The 14228-nt window shown below is 41.4% G+C and overlaps 1 long non-coding RNA gene across 1 annotated transcript; it reads left to right on the top strand.

Annotated features, from left to right (window-relative positions):
- The first annotated feature begins 8888 nt into the window (after window positions 1-8888).
- LOC139827732 (uncharacterized) lies at window positions 8889-13884 on the top strand. Its single transcript, XR_011738651.1, has 3 exons — window positions 8889-9001; window positions 13032-13207; window positions 13658-13884. It is a non-coding gene; the product is annotated as an uncharacterized lncRNA (long non-coding RNA).
- The last annotated feature ends 344 nt before the right edge of the window (window positions 13885-14228 follow it).

Here is a 14228-nt window from a genome sequence, read left to right as displayed (position 1 = left end):
TTGCATATGTGGTGGGTTGAATATGGTGTCTGGTTATATGGCAATGAAAATGTCTTTAGATGGGAACTACCCGTACATAATAAGCTACAATGCTCACATTCTGTAACAACAAGCTTGACAAAAGCTTCAAAAAAACCCATTAAAATGTACCCTAAAATACTTCACAGGTTAGAATTTTCTCAGACACATGGCCTGACTTGGCCTGGCTCTTGTTCAAATTGATGCAAAGTAACTCCCTGCCCTTATGTGATCTTATTTTTGTTAAATAATAGCAGAAGGAGCAAGAAATGAAGAGAGACACATTCAAACTGTTTCAGTAAGGAGGGTTAGACTCTACATAGAGACTTTTCTGTAAGTGTCATGGAAAAGCACCTCAGAAATTCTCAGTTTCGTCTAAACATACCATGATAGGATGCCTTCTAAAGCAATCACTCCCTGCATGCTGTTTTCAAGTCAAACACCCAGGGATGAGACTTAAGTGGTTAAAAAGTCATTGAAGATTGGGAGAGGAAGCCCAACTGTCTCAGACTGTTACACCTACACAAGAAGATGACTTTTCTTGAGCACCTATTGGAGATGAGTACCAAAGAGATGTTAACTGCTTTTTCTCAATAACTCTTTTGAAAAGAAGAATCAAAGAAGATTGGCAGTTGTTAAAGGGGAAGCCATGCAATGCTGTAGGATCAGTCCCTGAATGTATATGGTCCGAGTTCATTAAAGTCCACAAAAATCTGTAAAGGCTTCCCCTTCTAACTGGGGAAAGAGCACCGTCCCTCTTTGTATTCCTACTTGAATAGTTACAGTATATTAAGACACACCAGGCAAGTCAGAGCAATGCCTGTTTGGAGCTTGCATTTGAACCGCGCGTTGTGCACTTGCATTGTAATATATTCAAACTGACAGCATTGTTATGGAGAATTAATCTAAATTACGTCTAGACATATATTTACAACAACAAGCATCATAGAGACTGTTTGGTGGCTGACTGCTCAGAGGCATCAAACAAGAAAATCTCAGGCTGAAACCTTACAAATAAATGACCAAATTAATAAATAGAGGAATAAATTAGTTTAGGCCATGCTTCAGGAACAATACCAAAGCCTTTTCCTTAGAATTTCACTAGATTATGTGTTCCTTCACCAGTTTACCATTCTAGTTATCATCCCCTCTGCTGCAGGGACATAACCCTGCTGTAATGCTATCTACAGGCTCAGAAGCCCACACAGGGAGAGCGCAGGGAAGTCACAGCAAGGCACAGGAAGTATTACATGATTTCTGCTTCTATGCAGTAAAAGTACACCCACACCCTGACAGATTACTGTAGGTCTCCTCTGGCTATTTTAAGTCAGGTATGTCAGGAAGCTTAGATATCACTTTGACATTAGTAAAGTAAAAGACACAAATTGAGCATTGTTCCAACACCAGTGATGATGAGGGGAGAGAGAAACTTGCAGTTCATGCTGTTAATATGTGTAAGTACAAAGGCCTTAGGAGCAAGTCTGATTGCTTTTCGCACTTTCCACCTACAGATAATTATTTAATTACCCAGACGTAATAAATCTGCAACACTGCCAGTGGATCATGCCATTAATTGTAATTTTATAGACTGAGTATGCACAGTACTTCATCCTAAACTCACAGCAGGGTAAAAGCTTGCAACTGCCTGGTGAGGGGCAGCATATGAGAGGTTTGGTGTTTCACCAGTGGCAGTAACCATGACTCTCAGGAGAATTCTCAGACAGCTAGGCATGCAGGGGATATTTGACCCAATGTCTGTGCTGCCTGAGGAATCTCCATGTCATCAGGAAGGGTTGTGCTGCTGTGTCATGACAGCATTCACCTGTGGCGACATGGGGACAGCATGTTCCCTGCTCCCAGTGAAATAAAATGCTTTCCCCCCTAATATGGAATTAGTGACAGGGGAGGGACTGCCCCTGGCAGCCAGTTTGGTTTTGAGATTTCAGTCTGTCTGCTGTAATGCAGACCTCGTGTAGCCATCCAGGAGGGCTGGGAAGGGATTGGGGGAAGCTGGCTGAGCCAAACAGGGAGAAATTAGATGCTGGACAAGACAAATGTGAGACTGGAGATGGCGTCAGCACCAGGGCTCTGCGTCTCCCAGCGTGCTGGAAAGCACTAGTGATTTTTACCCTGGAGGAGCCCCATAACAACCAATTCAGCTCCTTGACATGCCTTTTTTCTCCATGGGGAAGCAGGAAACATTAGCATGGGCACAACCTACAGGAACACGTCTAAACACCTTCCAGCCTGGAGAAGGCTTTCGCTGGGCTGACTCAGAGTGCAGGCAGAGCTATCGTCTGTGCAGATGTGCCTGCAGATAAACCAGGTGGAAACAGAGCAGTGCGAGTATTGTACATGTCCTACAGAAATGGGGGTGAGGTAACAGTGATGACAACATAGAAAGGTCAAATTCATTCTTAAGATTGCCCAAGAGGCCTATGCCAAACCCAATGTTGAACCCTGGCACCTCCTGAATCCTGGGTGAGTAACTGCAAGTGAAGTGAAGGTTTACCTTCAGGGACACCATTACTGCTACCTTAATAAGTGCTCTAGGCGCTCTGTCAAAAGTGTTTAATAGTTATTTAGAAAGCAGAAGTAGAGATGTGAGCATATGGCATTAGTTAGCTACTGCAAGAAGCTGACTTGCATTTCTGGTCACTGCTGGTTAAGGGAGGCTGAGGAAATGCTACAGAGGTTTCAAAGGGGAGCCACAAAGCTGGCTTCTGGGCTGCCAAATGGACTGTAGGAGTGGAGACATAAGGACTAGAATTTATTCATTTTACTGAAAAAAAGAACCCAGAGGTGATTTGAGTGTTTGGTATAAATGTTAGCATACAAGATGGATATCTGAGAGTAGAGAGCTTTTCAACTTTTACTGACCAAGGCACAACAAGATCCAGTCACTGATAAATATCCTTCAGTGGAGATACTTCAAATTGCAGCCTGCAATCAGTAGCGAGGACCTCACATGGTTACCTTCAGGGTATGAAAGAATTCCTTCTCTCTGCCTCCAAGATATATTTTTATTACTTTCTTACCCACTTAGCACTTTCTGATGGATCAAACATTGCTACCAGTTGGAAACAGGACATTAGTGAGGTTAGACCACTGATGGAAGGCACAACATACTCTAAGCTTTCTCCTTTGTGTAACTTCCTCTGATGCTTGAGGTCATGACAATGGCCAGATTTGGGGTTAGGAAAAGCATTTTACTTCAAAAGATAGCCAGGCAGGGATCTTGACAGGTTTTGCCTTTAGCAAGGAGCGCAGTTTGCATGCTGGAATTCCTCATTGTTCGAGGGGCCTTCAGGGTGCAAATACTTTGTTCTCTCTTCTTTGCACCTGGTACAGAGCTTTTCCTCCCAGGAGCTGAAGTACTTAGTATACCTGTAGTCTTTGGGACATGCAGGAATTCAGATGACTCTCTCAGGCCAATAAAAGGACATCACTATCTGAGTTAAACATTTAAAATAAAGTCTGTGAAAGTCTTCCTCAGCCACTGACCCAAGCTGGCAATGCCTAAACTCCCCCTGCAAGTCCCCCAGGCTGGCAGCAATGAGCAGCTTGAAGTCTGTCTCATTTCTATTTTCCTTCAGGATCAATAAACTAGAACTCTTTCTCTGCTTGGGGGAATTTAAATCCCACATTTCCAGAGGAAAAAATCATTGCTTCTGGCACTCCCTTGAGCACTCTAGTTACAAGGGCATTTTACAAGCAGATAAAAACCAACATCAGTCATGGTTTTGAAGAAAAGCATATTGTCCACTCAGTGTATTTGAAGGAAGAGTACTGACATACCCTTTCTAATGTAAATTAAGGCCTGGGAATACTGAATGAAAGTATTCAGATACCTGCCTGTAAGGAGAAGTGGAATACAGGAGGTTTAGCCCTGTGGTCAGCATCCCACCAGGTTGACTTCCCTCCAGTTTAATCTACTCTGTGAGATGCAATACTCTTCCCTGTTGTACGAGTAGTCTATTGCGGGACCAGCAGATAACTATGAGCTTGTGCATGATAGCCTTTCTGTGGACCTGAAGCTTAAGGATTTCTGAAATTTCCAATTGGATAAAAGAGAAACATAGAATGGTTATGCCAGAAGAGGAAACCTAAAACCATTTTCAGTATATGGTCACTTCTGTAAACTGCCGGTGAGAACAGTCTGGGCTTTTACAAAACCTTTTGTCACAAATCAAGCTATTCTTTGAGCAGCAGGAAAAAACAAAACAAAACAAAACAAACCCAAACCACGAAACAAAACAACCTTTGGTGTAAAATATGACTTCTTGGAATGTGTCTTTCTTTCACATTTTCAGGCTTTTTTAAAATGGAAACACACCTAAGTGAGCTGTCTGTGAATGCATCTCTGTTTCCCCTCAGCTTTTGAACCTCCTCATTGATTTGAATCAAATTTGAGATAAGAATAAAACCCTCCAAGGTTTTTACTGCCAGAACATTATTCTGGAAGGGGGTTGGAAGCTGAAAAAGTTCAGGGGAATCAGGAGAAGGGACAGAAAATCTTAATATTGGTCTGGTAAATCAGCCAAGAATCACAACCCTGTAAGGAACATGACTTCATGTTTTCTACTCATTGCTGTTGTCTGACTTGCTCTTTCTTTTTGCAGAAAATATGCACAACTTAAGTTCTGAGCCTCAGTTATAGAACCCTCCAATAGCTCATTGTTCTTGTGACCCTTGTAGGAACTTTGCAGGAACAATATATTTGAGGCTTGTCAAATTTGGTTCAAATCAACCAGCAAGTTCTGTGACTACTGAAGAGGAAAATATATGCAGGGTGCAGTCCCAATAAAAATGGGAAAGCTTGTCAGCCCTGCAGCCACGAACAAACCACCTGACACCAGCCAGAGTTAATGAAAAGAGAAGAAGGGCTCAGACTACTTTATCCACTCCGACATATCCCTCTTAAAATAGCAGGTTGAAACACAGACTAGTAGAAACTAGTTTATTGCTTTTAAAAGCTTCAATTGCTGTTTGTGATTCATCAATAGAAGAGCGGGCTACAGCATGCAGGGAGGTTTGTTTGGCCAGCTGTGAGGCTGAGCAAGTCCAGACTCATGTAACCCGTCATCACTTTCTCACTGTTAATATACCCATGCAGAGCGCTCTGTTGTTGTTCTTGGGAAGAGTGGGTGAGGATGGAGGGAACATGTGGATGAAATATAATTCCAGGACAGCAAGCGTCATTTGATCAGCATGCCGAGAGGCATGTGAGAGGAACATTTGCAATGTGCTATCATACACAGAGATCACTATATCCTGACTGTCTGAATATTACAGACATATTTAAGAGGTTTCAAAACGATAATTAAATTCCGTGTCCAACATTCTGGGGTGACAATCTTGTTTCTGAGATTATTAATCCATGATGGCCAATGTGCATTCATTAAAAAAGGCATATCTGTTCTTTTTATCCAATTTTCTGTGCCCTTATGTATTTCAAAAACTCTTAACACCTTATAAAAATTGAAAATCTCATTTTCTAGACAACACAGTAGAAATAATTATAGTCATTTTATTTTTGCAAAAACTATGTTCAGTAGCTACTTCTGTAGTATAAATATAACCCATCCTACCATGTAATAGAAATTAATATTAAACAGTGCACAGTTACATAGCTCACATGAAGTCAGATTCTATTTTCGGTTATTAGCCATGGAAGCTGCTACTGTACAAGCTATGGGTTCAGTGATAACCATTTGGTGGGTAATTGAATAACTGGCATTAACTTGGTGCCACATGTCAGCTAAGGCATGAAGCATTTGCTTAGGAGTAACTGTGTGTCTGATTGCAGTATACTATTAAACTTCTGCTGAGGAAATTTCTTCAGGCCCTATTTGCATTTACACTAATGGCTTTCTACACTGTTGAGGCAGGGAAAAGAAGCCTTAAACCAAATACTGTTTTCTCATATTTTCTCCTCTGGGTCTCTTCACAGCTCCTGAGCTATGTCATTATAATCTACATGTCTGGATATTGGTCAAGAACATCTATATGTTTTCATACAGATGATTATATCACTGCAAGTGCACACATGCAGCACAGATAATCTCTGCACGCACAATAGTCATATAGATGCTGGCATATTGGATTTACTGCTTAGGTCTGACTCACAGTAGAGCAAGTACACAGGGCAAGTATACAAACCTAGCAGATGGATCAGACTCTGCACAGATGCTGCACGATGCTGTATTCCTGCCTGAGAAATCCCTGACCTTAGCAGAGATCTGCAGTGCTGCAACCATGGATGAAAAGTGAACATACAGGGCAGTACTGCAGTTCCACAGGGATTAACTCAATTTAATTTAAACAAATTTAACATTTAACTCTGAACTGCTGGAATATTACATTTAGCTCAATGCATCCACACTTCCTTCTTGTCTTGCAGTCAGCCTGCAGTTCCAGGTGTTGTTGAATAGCCTGAATGTTTGACAGCCATGTCACCTTCCCTGACGTCTAAGTAGGCATTTCCTTTGCTCCCTGACCAGCAACTTGACAAGTACGGCAGCAAGAAGATGAAAAGGCGGTATTTTTATGAGTAAAGGACAGACAACTGCAATAAAATCTGCCCCTTTTGCAGATCACAAGCCTCTCCAGTAGACTCAGCTAATAATGTTGCAATGTTGAAAAGCTGGAATTTATCACAAGCAAGGAGCTATGCTACTGTCTGGCTGCAGGCAGCCTGGCAGGTACATAAGGAGCTGCCTGGGCTGCCGTGCCCCCTGGGTGCAGTGCAGAGGGGAGGGATGGACATGAAGGGGAAGGGAAGAGAAGCCCCCATACAAGCAGCTCAAACTGATCTCCCCATGCAGATGATCAACCTGATCCGTGACCCACTGACTCGCTGGACCTGATGGGTGGGATCACAGCATCAGGGTGCTGCTCGGCAGGTGTTTGTGATACAAAGAATTTGGGAGAAGGGAAGGGAGGGGGAAAGGGAGAAAAGGCAAAGCAACCAACATCTATTTTCCCAGTCCTGACAGTTGTTGGCAGCATAATTATACAGGGACTGAGTCTGACAATACAAGTACTGCAGGAAGCATCAATAGATTCACGCATCTCCTTTCACCCTGAGCACGTGGTTTGTTTCACTGGGAGCAGCCCTGGCTTTTAATGAAATCAGATGGCCAAAGAAGACTAAGGGGATTTGAGAACATGTCGTTAAATTGAGCAATTTCTTCCTCTGATGTTAAATATAGTTTTACTATGCTGACCTAGAAGCTACATTTTGTTCATCAGATCATTAATTCAGACCTACAGTCCACAGGATAATTAAAATCTAAGAGTTAATTAAACCAGCAATGATCTAAGCATGTCTGTAAAGAAGACAGGGAATCAGATACCTTATATTTCCTCTTAGAAGTCATGACTTCTATCACATATAATTACTTCCCCCTGTGGTGTGCATGGGGAAGACCTGTTTCTAAATTACGACATTTTCTATTAAAAACAGCAGGAGAAAGGTTCAGACACTAAGGGCCGATATGTGAATGGAATCTGCAAGGCCGACATGTGAATGGAATCAGCCCCAGTCTGTCAAAGCGGTGGTGAAAATTATTATTTATGTGCGTGGATAGTTTCGTTGCCTTTAATGACATTACTTCTGCTCATGAAGTTATACATAGCCTTAAATGCTTTGTTTGAGCAGCCCCAGAGCACTCACTGAAGGTTTGTTCAACTGGCAACACACAAACCAAGCCCTTAGGAATCATGGACTTCAAAAAAGTGCCAGCAACACACAGCTTCCAAGATCCTGTCACCCAGCTGTTGCTCTGGCAATGACACCAAACATTAAGGAGGTAGAACTTGGGGAGACAGGGTGCAGATCAGAGGTAGACTGTGGGCCACACCTGGGGTTGGGAGAGAGGTGCTATAAGGTTTGGTGGAAGTCTGTGGAGCTGCACATGGTGCAAACTGTAGAGCTGGCTGCAGGGAAGTAAACTAAGGACCATATGGAAAACTACCTGGGTAGCAGTGGCAGCTGTAGAAGAACATCTAGGTATTATTTCTCTTACTGTAAACATTGGCAATTTTTCTTTCTCTTCTTTGCAAGGTGAGATCCTGTACACATTGCAGGCTGACTCAGGTCATCTCATAGCATAGATTAATCATGCAGGATCCAACTGTACATGAGGGCAGTTTCTACAGCCTCTTGAGTTCTGGAAATGTAGCTGACATGGTGATTGGAGAATGAGATTGCTGTGGAAACTGCCTCAAGAAGCTCTTGTACTTCAGATGAGGCAATGACCTAAATGTTCTTGAAAGGTACAGGGAGTGGCTTGTGCTGTAACCAAGTCTGTCAATGAGACTGCACTTCAAGGCAGAGCTGAGGAAACAATATAAACTTTTTCTTCAGTAGTCATTGTTTGATTTTTTCAATTTAATGGATTGCATTTCCTCTTTCTTACAATCATCAGCTTCTCATACTTGTTTTTCCCCAGCCCACCTGAAAACCATGAATGAGAGCCACTATTTGTCTGACACCTCATGTTTCAAGGTCTGATTCTGAATTTGAGAAAGCAAGTAAGTAAGAGGTTGAATAGGAAGATAGCCTCACCTGAGCATCAGTTTTCTACTGCTCTCTTTCCTCCCCATTGAAGAAGAGTCTCCTTTTGCACACAACCTGTCCCAGTTTCATCTGGGAGAGAGTTAAATTTCTTCCTAGCAGCTGGCATAGTGCTGTGTTTTGGATTTAGAATGAAAATAATGTTAATAACACACTGGTGTTTTATAATAGTTGTTGTTGAGCAGTCAATGACTTTGCAGCTTCTCATACTGGCCTGCCAACGAGAAGGTGGGAGGTAAATGAGAAGCTGGGAAAGAACACAGCCAGGCAGGACAGCTGACCCGAACTGTGCAAAGGAATATTCCATAGTATATGATGTTGTGCTAGGTATATAACCTTGACGGAGCTGGCTGGGGAAGGTGATCACTTCTTGGGGACAGACTGGGCATAGATCTGTGCGTGGTGAGCAATTGCATTGAGCATCACTTGTTTGGTGTATTCTTTTGTTACTATTCTTATTACTACTGCTACTGTACCTTTCTGTCCTATTAAACTATCTTTATCTTAACCAATGGGTTTTACTTTTTTTTTTTTTTTTTTGGATTCTCTCTCCTTATCCCAGTTGGTGGGATGGTTAGTGAGTGAACAGCTATGTGGTGTTTAGCTGTCTACTGGGTTGAACCACAATACAACTTTACTGTCTGGAGTCCTGGTGATTTCCCTGGTTCCTTCTTGTTTGGTTCAGAGGATGAACAGGCAATTTGTCCAAGCAGCTCCAAGGAAGCAATACAATTTAAGTGTTGAATAGACATCATTTGTCCAAAACCTGACGAATCTTGGAAACATATGACAAAAGCATTAACAGGTAAGCAGTGAACAGAAGATAAGAATAATGCTAATTGAAAAGCACTTGATGCAAATGATTTGTTGAGCTCTGTTTACAGTAAATACAAAGTTTAGATATATGTCTATACACACATGTGTGTATATCACCAACATCTATTCTTTCGAGCTGCCTGCCTGTTCACATGATGTATCAGCCTATCTAGCAGGGCAGCAACAAGAATGTTGCATGAATTTCACCTCCCTGAATCAATGTTTTGGGGCACACTTGATTTCTTGCTAATTTCTACCTGCAGCAGAGCTTTTCATTACTTTGAACACCAAGCAGAGACACAGGCTGTTAGAATAGGCTCATTCAGGTTTTCTCTGCTGACTCGAAAGGGCAAGAATAAGTGCAACCAAGACACCCTGGCTGGGATCACTTAGCTGAAAGCAATCAGCCAGCATCATCTGAACTTTTCAGCCTTGTTGTTTGCATACAGGTATAGTTTGCTTTCAGCCTCTGAGTAGTACACATAAAGTAGGCCTTTTCAATGATGTTGGTATCTTCCCCCGGATTCCTTCTGCCTGCCTATCGACTGTGGCTGGAGTTATCAGAAATCAGCTAAAGTCCTGGCTTGTATGAAAAGGCACCAAAGGCGACAATGAAATGTACCCTGATGGTCCGCTTAAGCTCTGCAGGGCTCCCATTTTATGTTATTTCATAAGTGAGCTGGTTTGGACTACCATTGTAGCTGAACTTGCATTTTTTTCACCTTTTGCAACCTCGTGGAGATGGAGATTTCAGAGCTGGCTGAAACCTGAGTGTGCATGTGGGGGAGAAGAAAGGCTGTGCAGTCACAAGTCTGCTGCATCATGTGACAGGGAATATGTGTGCAAAGCAGGGAGGGATTGGTGGCAGAAAAGGCCAAGAGCCCTCATGTTTTTGTTATAGATCTGCATTAGTGTACCATTTGGTATCACAATGACCCCAGCCTTCCTGGGGAAAGCACCTACTTTCAAAACCATTGGCAATGGCCCTCAGGTTCCAGCAATGACTAGCTAATCTCTCACCAACCCTGTTGAGATACTGGATCATGCTTCTCACCAGGTACGGGTCACAAATGTTTACCTTCTTTCTGAAGGTCAGGTCACCTGCACACCAATGCATTTCCACGCATAGGCATATACACACAGCTACATAGAGAAACCAAGCAGTGTTTTAACTTTGTAAGAAAAAGGATTGCAAAGGTCTGGCAGAGGAGGAAAAGAGGCCTCTCAGTGTGGGGGTTGTGCCTGGACTCTTCCTGGGTCCTGCCATAGGTAGATACGTAGGTAGATAGCTTGAAGAATCATTCTCCCCATCTATCTTTCTTTGCTTTTTGATTGCCCACTACTACCTCTCATTAAGTGCTAACAAAATCACTATGGATCTATGCACAACTAGATTGGGAAGATGGAGTGGGGAGGGAGAGATTGGCATGCTTTGTTTTTCTTCAAGTTAGTTTTAGTCCATATCACCCATGGGACCTGGTTTAGTGCATACTGCATTGGTGCAGGTGCAGTAGAACGGAAAGAAGGTGATAACAAGAAATTGAATCTGAGGGTGGACAGGATTGCATCTTTCTGGTGCATTTCAGGCTTAAAATGACCATGAAATCTATGGCCTTTCTGTAATATATTATTATCAGGAAAATGTATCCAGTTCCACTCTTCAGGCTAAATTTATAGGAGGAGAGTGAAAAATAAAGCTTCACATTGGAAACTCTGACTTTACTATACAGAAATCACTTCCACACATCCATGTATCCAGGTATCCATGTATCTCTATCTTTACTGTAGTATCTGAACACATCTTAATACAATCCAACTCACATTTCTCAATGGACTTTAACATTAGTCTTTTTTTTTTCCTCACGCAAATGGAAAGTAGTGATATTCTCTGATGAGTTCCAAATAAGTAATCAGAGAATGACGTGGGTCTGTATTTTTTTTCTTAGCTGCTGTTATTTTCTTAACATACACAAACACAGGTGGTGATAGAAAGGGAGGAGCAAGGGATGCTGAGCCCAGCATTTCAGCAATGCCCTTGAATTCTTGTTTTACCTGTTCACCTGTAATTGTATCTTATCAGAAGCACATCAGAAGCCTCAGGTAGAAATACAGGCAGATCACAGGGCTTGAAAAAATGAAGCCATGGGCTCCCAAAGTGCACAAGGACATAACTACCATGCTGTAGCAACCCTGCTTGCAGACTAATAGGCTGTTCTTCAGTGCATCACAATGATACATTTCCAGATTTATGGATTTTGTATGCTCATCCTTATCATTTCCGGGCTTTAAATAAGTGCATGCCATACTCTCATTTGCTGAGATAACCTGAAAAAAATGCACATTGCCATGGCACTGTACAACCTATTTGGCTGCAAACTGAGTTTCACCAAAATGTTATTTGTCACAGGATAACAAAGCTCAGGCTTGAGAAGAGCAGCCTGGAGCTTAATTTTCTATCCTGCCTGGAATGACAAAATGTATTGATTTACCAGGAAGGTTTTGAGACACCAGAACCAGCAGATCCTCTCCAAGTGTTACTGCCTGGGGTGGCAAATGTGGCCTTCGTGGGGTCACAGGAGACATCCTGCAGCTCCCTCCCCACCCCCTCCTTCAGATCAGCATTCAGCCCTGCTCAAATCTCTGATAAGCAGCAGATTATTTCCAGACCTTTGCATGCCAGAGATATCACCTGGGTGTGGTACCATAGCACTTCATATTTAATACCATAATGACGCTGTACTTAATAACTGCATTAAGATAGTTGGTAAGTACACACAAAGACCAACATGTGCATGCTCAAAGATATGTTTCCTCTGATTCCTGACAAGTGTTCTGAAGTTTGGCATTCACTTGGGCTATCTGCTTTTCCCCCTCTTCAGTCATCTCAGACTTTTATTCAGTGGCCAATGCTTGCAAGATGGTAGTTGCCTGAAGAACTGTGATTGCTTGGAGATAACATTATTTAAAATTAAGAGCCTGAGGCTGAAACCAAAGGGGAAAGGCCTTTTGGTTTTACCAAATGTACATCCGTTCCCATTGTGTTTCTTTTTTTTTTTTTCCTAGATGATATTGTAATAATATTTTTTATTATTATTATTATATTTTTTCTTGTTTTGTTTTGTTTTTGTTATGAGCACCAAGAATCTAATCCAATTTTCACAAAATACAATGTTTTTCATGAGTCATTGTGTTTTTTCCCTCTGCCTAGCAGATATATGAAGAAAATGCTGCAGATGTGGGTTTGATTTTCATTAGATGCTCTTTAGATCATGTTATTCCCCTGCTGAGCCAAATTATATCATCAGAACACCTGTTTATTCCAGATTTGTTACTTTTGGGTACCTTTTCACCTCCACTTTGAAATCCTGAAAGTTGTTCTCCCTGAAAAAAAGGAAAAAGTCTAATTTTTAATTCTATGGAGTTCTAAAAGGAAGAAAAAGAAAAAAAAGAAAGTAGAAACACTAACAGCACAGGGACAAAATATTTCTGCTTCTGAAACATTGAAGAAATTTGTTTTTTTTTCAAAACAGTATGCCTCTCTTTTGTATCTACAATTTAAACATCTAGTGTCTTCTTTGTTATGTCTTAGCTAGAGTCCCTGTCCTTCTCTTTTCAGTCAGTGGCAAGAAATAAGCCATTTTCCTTTGCTGCTCTTGAGAGGACAATGCAACTGGCACCTTTTAGAAGTCTACACGTGGACAAGGGGAATCAGTGCCTGTTCCTCACCGTTGGCTGATGAGTTCAAAGAACTGAATCAGATGCAGATGACAGCATTTGTAGATACTTGCTTAGGTAAGATGTTGCTCCCCTGGGCTGTTGCCTTATCAGAGGACAGACAAAATCTAGTCCTAAAGAAATAGTGAAATAAAGTCATAGCTAGAAGCAAGGTAGAAGAAACACTTCTTTGCAAAATGTAAAAGTCCAGCAAAGGCAGGTTAACTCATGATGACCATTTCTGAGGACTGGCAAATGAAAAACCAGAAGATGCTAGTTCGCTTGAAAAAGACTTCTCAGTTGCTTATTCTTCTTGGGGAATATCTACACATTTATGAGCTTGTGTAAATCCCACCAAATATTTTTGTGAGTGTAATTCACAGTTCTCTTGCCAGAGAACTGGTTTTCTTTTTTGAAATATTTTCCTTATCATTAGACACTTTTTTTTTTTCACTGTCCATGATTGAAAAATTAGTACAGCAACATCACTGTGCACTACCTGAGGAAGTAATCTATTGTTTGTTTCAGGTTTTTTCACCTGAATGGAGCCCTGCATGTTATATGATAGAAGACCTATCATGAAATTTGATTTCTGCCAGTGAGTAGTATGTCTTTGGTTTCTATGTCAGACTTATGTTTCCCATAATTTTAAGTTTAATAATTTGCTTCATTCTCAGCTGCTGTTTTGAATATTAGCGTGTCGTGAAGTAGCTAAACTAACATTTTTATCTAAGTTGAGTTTCTGAAGCTGCAAAGCATGAAATAAATCATCATAAAGGAATCTGTGCATAATTTGTTCATTTTCTTCAACTATTTTTCACCTTCAGCTGCATCTTTGCACTGATATAAATATTTCTGTATTTTGAAAGAAGGGGATCAGAAGTGTGTGCATGTGTCTGATAAGTAAGAAGGTGCCATGATCTAGTAAATGGACTGACATTGGACCAAGGGTTGGACTTGATGATCTCTGAGGTCTTTTCCAACCCAGTCGATTCTGTAGAGATTTAAATATAAGGTTATATATACACCTCAAGTAGCAACTGTGAAAAGCCACGAGGGAGATGTGTTTGAAGCCTGTGTAGCATCAGACATTCTAATT

The sequence above is a fragment of the Patagioenas fasciata genome, chromosome 3 (genome assembly GCF_037038585.1).
Source record: "Patagioenas fasciata isolate bPatFas1 chromosome 3, bPatFas1.hap1, whole genome shotgun sequence".
Lineage (NCBI taxonomy): Eukaryota > Metazoa > Chordata > Aves > Columbiformes > Columbidae > Patagioenas > Patagioenas fasciata.
Note: the sequence above shows the minus strand (reverse complement) of the source record. Positions and strands in the feature narration are given on the sequence as shown.